Source organism: Lipotes vexillifer, unplaced genomic scaffold, assembly GCF_000442215.2.
Source record: "Lipotes vexillifer unplaced genomic scaffold, Lipotes_vexillifer_v1.1 scaffold241, whole genome shotgun sequence".
Classification (NCBI taxonomy): Eukaryota; Metazoa; Chordata; class Mammalia; order Artiodactyla; family Lipotidae; genus Lipotes; species Lipotes vexillifer.
Genome location: NW_006784922.1, coordinates 533280 through 545029, shown reverse-complemented (window position 1 = coordinate 545029; position 11750 = coordinate 533280). Strand labels below are relative to the sequence as shown.

General features: G+C 38.7%; 1 non-coding gene across 1 annotated transcript; it reads left to right on the top strand.

The window, feature by feature from the left end:
• The first annotated feature begins 10885 nt into the window (after positions 1–10885).
• Positions 10886–10958, top strand: TRNAG-CCC (transfer RNA glycine (anticodon CCC)). The gene has a single exon. It is a non-coding gene; the product is annotated as a tRNA-Gly (tRNA).
• Positions 10959–11750: the final 792 nt, after the last annotated feature.

Here is an 11750-nt window from a genome sequence, read left to right as displayed (position 1 = left end):
GGGCTTCCCTGGTGGCGCAGTGGTTGAGAGTCCGCCTGCCAATGCAGGGGACACGGGTTCGTGCCCCAGTCTGGGAGGATCCCACATGCCACGGAGCAACTGGGCCCGTGAGCCACAATTGCTGAGCCTGCGCGTCTGGAGCCTGTGCTCCGCAATAAGAGAGGGAGTGATAATGAGAGGCCCGCGCACCGCGATGAAGAGTGACCTCCGCTTGCCACAACTAGAGAAAGCCCTCGCACAGAAACGAAGACCCAACACAGCCATAAATAAATTAATTAATTAAATTAAAAAAAAAAAAAAGAATATGAATCTCCTGGATCCATCCTGGAAGGACAGTGGTGAGTACAATATTTAAAATTTGAGTGGTGACTCACTTAAATAGTAATTGACAAAAGGTTGAATGGATAAGAGAAGTAAGCTGTGAGAAAACAGGGTCCATACCTGCCTTATGTATAGGGTTTGGCATACAGGAGGTGCTAAATAAATGTTTCCTGCTTGAAGGGTGAATTCTGAGAGGCAAATGTCAGACTTGAGATGGAGGTGAGCAGGGCTACCAGAGTGGGAGGTGGCTTGCTCCCTCAGGGCTAAACAAGGAAATGAGTTTTCTAGTTCTCTCTTGAGAACTAGATAAAAATGAAAGCTTCAAGGACAGAAGGCTTCAAAACCCTATGGTTTTTATTTTATTATTTTTTTGTTTTGAAATCATTTTAGACTTACAGAAAAGTTCTAGGAATAGTGCCGCTTCCCCCAACTTCTCCCAAAGTTAACAACAGTACAAGTATCAAAACCAGGAAATTAACATTGGTGCAGTGCTACTAATGAAAATATGCCAGTTCCTCCAGTTTTCTCCCTGATGTCCTTTTTCTGTTCTAGGATCCAGTTCAAGATCCTACCTTGCATTTAGTTTTGTGTCTCCTTAATCTCCTCCAATCTGTGATGGTTCCTTAGTCTTTCCTTGTCTTTCATGACCTTGAAACTTTTGATGAATCCTGGTCAGTTATTTTGTAGAATGTACCTCAGTTTGGGGTTGTCTGATGTTTTCTCATGATTAGAAACACGTTACAAGTTTGGGGCAAGAATATCACAGAAGTGATATTGTGTCTTTCTCAGAGTGTCATGTCAGATCTTCCTGATGTCCATATGTTTCATTACTGGTGACTCTAGCTTTGATCCCTTAGTTAATTAAGGCATTTCAGGCCAGGTTTCTCCACCATTAAGTTATTATTTTTCCCTTTGTAATTGAGAAATATTTAGGAGCGATACTTTGAGATTATGAAAATATCCTGTTTTGGCTTAAGCTTTCGCTAACTTCTCCCACTAATAGTGGTTTCAATTTGCATTTCCTTGATGATCAGTGATGTTGAGCATATTTTCATGTACCTGCTGGCCATTTGGATGACTTCTTTGGAAAAATGTCTATTCAGATTTTATTCGGATCCATTTTCAGTCAGATTCTTCTTTTTTTTTTTTTGCTGTTGAGTTGTATGAGTTCTTTATATATTTTAGATAGTACCCCTTTTATCAGATGGATGCTTTGTCAATATTTATGGACAAGCTCCTTGTGAGGGGTCAGTAAGGGAAGGATCTGTAAAATTCCTTTCTAAAGCTGGTTTATTACTAAATCCTACTTCGAAATGTTATCATATAAGTAATATGATTGCTGCCCAGAAATGCAAATGATTTAATTTCTGTATGCTATGAAGTTTTCATTCAAACGTGTAAGTTCTTAACCTGTGGACCACGAATGGGGCTTTGGTGGAGTCAAGAACCCCCTGAAAGGTAAATTCACAATTTGGCAAATGTGTATTATTTTGGGGTGAAAAATCTGAGCTCTTTTTCAAATTCTCACATGTGTCTGTGACCTCATTCCCTCTACCCCCTGAAGCCGTAATACTTTAACCAACCTAGTGGACAAACATAGGTCATTCTTTTGTACTTACTCAAACTTGATATGCTGGGTTTGGCGACATGTATAGAGGAGGACAGAATAAACTTTAATTCAAACTGATCATTTTGGTTGGAGGAAAACACATTCACACAATAGATGAAAGAGGATAAGCTTCCTTTTCATGTTGCCCGCCACACAGATTTGGATCAGCGTTGTGCCATGAGGCGTGTTTGACTTATAGAGAAACAATTACATTCTGATGCCAACAAAAAAAGCAAATACGTGTTTGGTGTGGTTAATGATACTTTCCCACTGAGGCTTTAATCTTGCGGTGTGATGTTTGCTTATTACGGTTTATACAATTTGTCATGCAGTCAGTATCAAAGGCGAAAGTCAACCTGCAGCATGTTAAAAGTTTTACGGAGCACCATTTGCATTCTTCCCTCAAACACTCCTCCCCTGTTTCTTAAGACAGCTCATAACGTGTGAAGGAAGAATGCAATCTTTTCTACTAAGGAATGTTTTAATGATGGTATTTTGTATTTGTCATCAAAGCCATCTTAAGGGTGCATTTTAACAGTGCTGCAATGACTGGCAAAACAAATATATCCTGAGCTATGCAAGTGTGATTGGGGCAGAGGAGCAGTGAGAGAGTGATGGCAAATGAGATTTGTTCATAATACGTTTAGTAAACTGGGGTATATCATGAGTGTTCTAGGGGGTCAATAGAAATTATTTATAAAATTGTTAATGGAAATCATAAAAGAATATTTTTTATCTATAATATAGCCAAATACAAAGTTTTACAGAGAAGTTGTGAAAAGCACGCTAAAACAAGCACATCGGACACAGTGCACCTAAAGGAAACTTCATTAATATAAAACATATTTATTAAACTATGAAGCACAAAAAAAGGAAAAGAGGCAACAATTGTTAGGCATCTAGAATCTCAGAATTTCAAATGTCCCACAAGGAGAATTCTACAAGTCACTTACTGTCCCTGGGGAAGTTTAGTTCCTATGGCTTCCCTCCTGGCTCTGGGGTACTGCGAAGGGCCAGTGACATTCACTCCACGGGAGCAGGCTGTACACTGCTGGCATTAGAGCTTTCATGAACATCTGTCAGTTGACCTTCTGTTTGCTCAAATGACTCTTATCAGGGCATCCAGTACTGTGTTCGACACTAGGGGCTCACAAAAAAGATGAGTAAGACATGCCCTGTCCCTAAAGACCTTCGAATCCAGAAGGGAAGACATAAACAATAATGAAGGCTACTATTTTACTGAGTTCTTTTTTTTTTTTTTAACTTTTTATTTATTTATTTATTTTTGGTTGTGTTGGGTCTTTGTTTCGGTGTGGAGGGCTTTCTCTAGTTGCGGTGAGCGGGGGCCACTCTTCATCACGGTGCGTGGGCCTCTCACTGTCGTGGCCTCCCTTGTTGCGGAGCACAAGCTCCAGACGCGCAGGCTCAGTAGTTGTGGCTCACGGGCCTAGTTGCTCCGCGGCATGTGGGATCTTCCCAGACCAGGGCTCGAACCCGTGTCCCCTGCATCGGCAGGCGGATTCTCAACCACTGCGCCACCAGGGAAGCCCTATTTTACTGAGTTCTTGCTGAGTACTAGGCTCCAGTCCTCACTACAATCTGAAAAATATGTGTAAGATTCATGTTACAGTCTTCACTTTAATGGTAACTGAAGCATATCTTTGAAAGTTAAAGTAACTTGCTGGAGGAAAATAGATAGCAAGGGGAAAGTCAGGTCCTCCTGATGACAAAGCCCATGCTGCTCTTTCTACTCAGTCACATCCCCTCTTAACTGGCACCATAAACAATCAATTAAAGCACAAGGTGATAACTGTTGTTATAGTAGTGTCTTCAACATACCATGGGCATATGGGTGAGAAGGGAGAAAGGCTGACTTCTGTCATCATATGCAGACCAGACGTCTACCCTATATTGGTAGTATAAGGGGTACATGGATAAGTGTTACTAAATCTTTTTAGAAAATAGGAGAAGGTTCCAAGTTTCTGAATGGAGCAGGGCCGCACGTTTCTGTAAGTTCAGGTATGTAACTACAAAAGTATAAATTAGCTACGTAAAATTTTTTTTTAATATAATTGTGGAAAAATATACCTAACATAATATTTACTATCTTAACCATTTTAGGTGTACAGTTCAGTAATATTAAGTATATTCACTTCATTGTGTAACTAATACATTAGCTACTTTTAAAAGTAGCTATTAGTGTTTCTCATTTATTTTTAAATTTACTTCTTCTATGCTTTTAAAGCTCCATTTAAGTTTATTCATTTTTCTACCTGTTTCTTTACAGATGATAGGTAATTTGCTAATTTCTTTCTCCCCTTTTCCAATGTAAATTCTTTTATCTGCCTTGTTTTCAAAAACCTTTATAGTCAGGCTTCCCTGATGGCGCAGTGGTTGACAGTCCGCCTGCCGATGCAGGGGACTTGGGTTCGTGCCCCGGTCCGGGAAGATCCCACATGCTGCGGAGTGGCTGGGCCCATGAGCCATGGCCGCTGAGCCTGAGCGTCCGGGGCCTGTGCTCCGCAACGGGAGAGGCCACAGCAGTGAGAGGCCTGCATACGGCAAAAAACAAACAAACAAACAATACAAAAAACAACAACAACAAAAAAACTTTATAGTCTAACCTAATCACTTGGCAGAGATGGTTAATGGTCCTTCTTTACTCCTGGAAATCTTGTATTAATAGGAACATCAATGTGCCCAGCTTAAAAAGCGTACATGTTTCCAGCCTCCTGTAATTGACAGGGGTAGCCAATGAGATGTAAGTAGACATTGTTGGGTGCAGATTCCAGGAAACTCTTCAAAAGAGCTTGGCTGGACTGGGAGGTATGTCTCTTTTCCTTGCTCCTTCCTTCTTCCCGCTGTGTAGAGCATAGATATGATGGCTCACGCTACAGCGACCATCTTGCAGTTATGAGGCTACCTTGAAGATTGGAAGCAGTGCTAAAGATGGTGAGGCAGGAAGGGAGGAGTCTGAGGCCCTGATGATGATGAAGCCTCCTTTCACATGAAAGAAAATTAAACCTCTATCTTATTTAAGCCACCGTTAAATAAGTAGCTTAAATAAGCAGCCAAGCCCAATGCTAACTAACATGATCCCTCTAATCTCAATGGGCTACTGTCCTCACCTTTGCCTGAATTCTGCATGCTTATTGGGATCCATGTCTTTACTCTTATTGGCTGTTTGGCTTGTAATGGTCTCCTTTCTGCCTTTATGATGCTTCAAGTCTTATTTCCTTCATGAAGCCTCTTTGGCTACTCCAGTCTTCATAGGTCTTTGCCCTCCCAGCTCCCAGGCTTTGACATTCTACACAATTGGACAGGAGGCTATACCACTGAGCCCTGGTCACTGCTGGCCATCTGTATGAGTCTACGTTCCTAACTCTAACATAAACTCCTGAAGGGCCTGGCAATGCCTTTTACTGCTTGTGTTCTTCATCTGGGTCTTCCTCTAATTAGGAATTTCATTTTCTTTTCCTCCTGACCCCTGATAATCTTCCCAGAGATATTGTAAAGGGAAAAACTTCTTTTTCCTTCCCATAATATTGTAAATAATTTACTTATTGCTTTTGATTTTTAGAAATTACTGAAGAAACATATAAACATTGTAAAAAAAAAAAAAGGCCACGATGTAGATGTATGTAAATGCAAAGTTGAAGGACTATTCATCTAACCCCCCAATCCTGCTCCTCTCCCAAGAGATAACTCCTATTAACAGTTTCTTTAGTAACTCTTTAGCTGCAATTTGCAAACATATATTGATCTTTAAACATTTTATTTATTTTTCAAATATAAAGGGGCTCCCCGTAATAATACTGTTCTACAACTGGCGTTTCTCACTTAGTGCCAGAAGCTGGACATATTTCCATGTTAGTACATCTAGAACCGTTTATTATTTTTTAAACAACTACATAAGTATAGGTGTTCCGTAATTTATGTAACCAAACAACCATGAACAATTAGGTTGTTTCCGATTTTTGCTCTTACAGAAATGTTGCACTAAGCACAATTGTGTATGTATCTTCATGCCCTTGCATATATCTTTAGGATAAATTCTTAGAACAGACTTATGTTTTTCTGAATTCAGAGCTTAAAAAAATGTATCTTTGATACTTTCTTTCACTCTCTTTTTAGTGGTATGTTGAATATGTGAGCTTAATCCTTAAAAATTTTACTTTTGATTTCATATTTTCTGTGCATTTGCCTTCTCTTTCTTTTTTTAAAAATTGAAGTGAAGTTAAAAAAAAAATTGAAGTATATGGGGTGGGATAGGGAGGGTGGGAGGGAGGGAGACGCAAGAGGGAAGAGATATGGGAACATATGTATATGTATAACTGATTCACTTTGTTATAAAGCAGAGACTAACACACCATTGTAAAGCAATTATACTCCAATAAAGATGTAAAAAAAATAATTTTACTATGAAGAAGCATGTATTTCTAAAAATTATGAAATGTATTCACAAATTTGCTAATCTAGAGAATGCTAGTGTAATAGTTCACAACTGCTTACTAAGTTTTCACTATAAATTAAGGTTTCTAAGGGTTAGAATTCTAATATATGCAATTAAAAATAATAAGAAATAACTGTATGCAAGGAAAATTGGATACGTTTTTTGTTTTGAAATGGGTTTTTTTATTTTGGTTAAAAGGGTATGAAGTATGGAGATACATTTTGTTGAGGGAAATAAAAGTGATTTTGCTCTAAAGTAAAAAAAAAAATAAATTGAAGTGTAGTTGATTTACAATGTTGTGTTAGTTTCAGGTGTACAGCAAAGTGATTCAGTTATATATATATAATATATAATTTATATATACTATATATATATACTTTCTCAGATTCTTTTCCATTATAGGTTATTAGAAAATACTGAATATAGTTCCCTGTGCTATACAGCTGGTCCTTGTTGGTTACCTATTTTATATACAGTAGTGTATTTCTGTTAATCCCAAACTCCTAATTTATGCCCCCCCCCCGCAATTCCCCTTTGGTAACCATAAGTTTGTTTTCTATGTCTGTGAGTCTGTTTCTGTTTTGTAAATAGGTTCATTTGTATTATGTTTTAGATTCCATATATAACTGATACCATATAATATTTGTCTTTGTCTGACTTCACTTAGTATGATATTGTCTAGGTCCATCCATGTTGCTGCAAATGGCATTATTTCATTCTTTTTTATTGCTAAGTACTATTCCATTGTATATATATATATATATATATATATATATACCACATCTTCTTTATCTGTTCATCTGTTGATAGACACTTAGGTTGCTTCCATGTCTTGGCTATTGTAAATAGTGCTGCTATGAACATTGGGGTTTATGTATCTTTTCAAATTAGAGTTTTTGCCTTTTCCAGATATATGCCCAGGCGTGGGATTGCTGGATCACATGGTAGCTCTATTTTTAGTTTTTTAAGGAACCTCCATACTGTTTTCCATAGTGGCTGTACCAATTTACATTCCCACCAACAGTGTAGGAGGGTTCCCTTTTCTCCAGCATTTGCCTTTTCATAAACTTTCTGGGATATTTTCTCAACTTTATCTTCGACCTTCTGCTGAATTTTTAAACTTTACTACCTTATATTTTTAATGTCTGAGTATACTTTCTTGTCCTCTGATTGTCTCCTTTTCATAGCATCTTGTTCTTGTTTGATAGATATATTATTTTCTTTTATACCTCTGGAGTATATTAATGAGAATTTATGGAAGTTCTCTTTTCTTCCCTTCACTATCCCTGTTTTATTTTTTTCCCTGCAGCTTAACTTTTAATTTCTATAATTTAATTCTATAGCTGAATTTTGAACTCTCTGCCATATTGTGGATTTCCATATGGTAATATATTTGTCCATATTTGAGGTAATATCCAGGCTTTAGTGATTTTTAGAGCTCCCCATGATATTCCAGTGGTCTACAACAGCGGGAAGGCAAACTACAGCCTGTGGGGCAAATCTGGCCCACTGCCTATTTTTGTAAATACAAATTTCTGGAACACAGACAAGCTCATTTGTTTACATATTGTATACTATTTTTGTACTACAGTGTCATAGTTGAGTGGTTGTGACCGAGACTATACAGCCGACAAAGCCTAAAATATTTACTATTTGGCCCCTTACAGAAAAAGTTTGCTGGCCCCTGGTCTAGAGGCAGGCAGAGGCCGTCTTGTAAGCTCTGAGTTTGTTCACTACTACTCTTGTGGCTGCTTCCCATGATCATCTATGGCTGAAATTATTTTTCAAGATGGAAAACAATGAATTATTTGCATTATGAAATAATATCAGAGGGTGCTAATTTAAAGACATTTTCTCTGATAAAAGAGAATTAACTTCCTTTTATGGCAGGGCTCTGGATAGGACACTTTATTATTTAAAAACAAGAGGAGTTAAAGACATGTTATTTTTGGACTCTCCATTTTTTCTCAAGTCTTTGCATTTTCCTTTGTACATTATGGATGATTCTTACGTTTCTTCATCTGAGTTGGAGTCTCAGGGCCCTCGGTAAGCTTACCTGCCTTACCTACCTCCTTAGAGTCCTGGAGAAAAAGTTCTGCCAAAATATCCAACTTCAGGGGTGAGTGGGAACGGGGTCTTTTCAGAATCGAAAACAGCAACAGCAAAACAACGACAACATCAACCGCAAAACAGTTCTTGTGCACTGCACTTGTTATTGACTATCTTGCTCTTTTGAGTTGGATTCAGAAATTCCAGGATATTTAACTGAGGTTATTAAAATATTCTTGGATCCTTTAGTAGCAGGATTCCAAACTTAGCTCTTAGGTTATGTATTAGGAGCAATCAAATGGGTCTGAATGAAAAAGCTGAGTTAAAATATATTTATATAGGTTTTTTTTTTTTGTGGGGGGGAAACTGATTCATACTAATTTTATTTATAGATTTTCCTGTCTTTTCCCTTCCTCTGCCTGCCCTTTGTAAATGGAAAAACAGGATCTCGATCCTCCTTAGTGAGTAATAGCTGCCCAAAGCTATACGTGCTTTCTGAGGCTTCCAAATGACATCATGTGCAGAACACTGAAGCTGCATTCTCACCCTCTGTCATGTCACCAGAAGTCTTAAATGTAATTACAGCCCATGTGACAGCTGCACACACATTATTTCCCACCCGTGTTATCTCCTCCCTAATTAAGATGGTGTTAGTATCTCAGTTATCAACTCTGTTTTTTCAGGGCTTTTCTTATATCACTGTGAAGACTTGCTCCAGGCTGGGATTTAATATGTTCATGTTTAGCAGGTGTTAGGGGATTGGAGAAATGCTAGAGACTAGTTGTTCTGCCCCACACCCCATACCTGAGCACTCCAGCAGGGCTCTTGGAAACAAAATTGCTGATGATGGGAGATTATTTCTAGACACATGCATTTGGGGCATTATCCAGCTGGCCTGCCTTGTACAGTTATGCCTGGGAGATCAAAAAGGGCCCTTGGAGTTGGTTTAAAATTTAAGAAGTCATCTACAACTTGAGGACAGCTAGAGTCATTCCACGAGGATAAAACCCAAACATACCAGTGATGCACATAAACAATCACTTTTTGGGATAAAGACTGCTCTAGATCCTGGGATAAACCTTTGAAGTTCCTTGGCTGGATCATGAATAGTATATAATGCCCTTCACAAGTCAAAAAGGTCTAGCTTTCTTGAAAGGCAAGGGAATTTCAACAAAAAGTTGGTTTTCTAGAAAGTTTGGTTCGGAAGGTTTAGAAAAGAGCAGAGTGACTGATGATCTGGGTAGTTGTAGATCAGTTGACAAATGGGAACCAAAAAATGTGCCTGAGCTAGAGTCTGCGTACTTCCCCAACTGGCCTTGCATTTCAGAGGGTCCAAGAAGGGTGGTGCCCTCTCTACTCGGACGCTTGAAAGAGCACTGTCTGATGGAAATTTCTGTGATGATGGAAATGTTCTATCTCTGTGTTGTCCAATAGGTACATGTGGCTACTGAGCACTCAAAACGTGGCTAGTGCAATGAGGAACTGATTTTTAGATTTTATTTCATTTTAGTTAGTTTAAGTAGTCTACTAGCTAATGGCTATAGTAGTGGACAGTAAAACAATCAGTAATTTTTGTTGAGGTTACTGTATTGAATAATAGTGATGAAGGTGATGTTGTTTAGCCATGTATGGCCACATTTATATTTTTAGGAGCTGATTAGAATTGGTGTTTCTTATAAAATGGAATCTCATTATTATGTTTTCTTCTTTTCATAGAAAATCCCCTGATAAGTTCCTGAGATGGGGTCCTGTATCTGGAAGGTAAAAAATATTGGTGCTGAAAGAAGGCCGATGTTACAGAGAAAGGGTCTCTAGATAGTGTGTCTCTATAGACTGGCTCTGGAGGTGGAAAAAGTCTCTAATGGTAGAATTTTAGAGCCTCAGGAACCAGCTGATGAGGAACAATGTTTTGTCAATGGAGCATCCCCAGTGTTCCTCAAATCACACATGTAGGAAGTGATGAACTCTGTGTGGTTATAGGGGCAGCTCCACTCAGGGGACAATTTTTATCTTCTCCAATATCTTCCTGTTCATGTAAATATCCGTTTGTAAATATTAGCCACAATAGGCTTCATGTGCTTTCCTAAAACTACCTGGGACTAAATTAGACTGAGCACACAGTCACATTATGACTTTTGTGGGCCCTAGGCACTTTTGCCTTCATGGGCTGCTTCCTCCATAAAAAATAAAGTAAAACAAAATAATTACATCTTACGACTCCACTGTTATAAAGACAAATATATTAATATTATATGTTAAAACATTTTCTTTGACCTAAAAGTTCATCTTTTTTCTTCCATTATAAAAGAAATTAAATCATTTTGTTGGTTTCTAAAAGTATGGTGGGCTTTGGGCACTGAGCCTGCTGTGCCTGGTGGAGAAGTTGGCCCTATTTGAGAGGCTGTACCTTCCCTTTAGGGAAGTCCTCACACTTAAAACTGGCTGGAGGGACTTCCCTGGTGGTCCAGTGGCTAAGACTCTGCCCTCCCAATGCAGGGGGCCCAAGTTCGATCCCTGGTCAGGGAACTAGATCCCACATGCATGCTGCAACTAAGAGTTCGCATGCCACAACTAAAGATCCTGCATGCCGCAACAACAACAAAAAGATCCCTCATGCTGCAAGGAAGATCCGGCGTGCCGCAATCAAGACCCAATGCAGCCTAAATAAACAAATAAATGTTAAAAAAAAGAAAATTAAAAAAAAGCTGGCTGGAAATGGCCTATTCTTTTCTTAAAAGATTGCAAAATATATTTTTAGTTGGTGTACAGTAAATATTAATTGATTAAAAATATTCAAAGATGTCAAGACTTCTAACAATATGAATATTTGTATACTTTTTGTTCCTAATGTCCATTTTGGACTTATTATTTGGCTACTCAGAGTATGATCCACAGACCAGCAGCAGTGGCATCACCTGGAGCTTGTCAGAAATGCAGAGTATCAGCCTCCATCTGACACTGAGTCAGAATTTGCATTTTGACAAGATCTCCAAGTGATTCACATGGACATAACACTGAAGCACCACTGGCCTGCAATTTAAACAGGATTGTTCATCATTAGTAGAAATGAAAGAGCTGATTCCCTTAGCCTCCTTTAATCGAGGGCTGGCTCTCATTCTTCTCCATTGGCAATGAATTCAGTTCCTTTAGTACAGCTCTTCCCAACTTTGGCAGACCATTGGAATCATCTGGGGAGCTTAAAAAAAAAAAACCCAACATGTGGGACCCATCCCCTAGAGATTCTGAAATAATTGGTCTGGGGTGGGATTGTGGGAATCAAGGTCTTATTTTTAAAGCTTCTAAGGTGATGCTAATGTG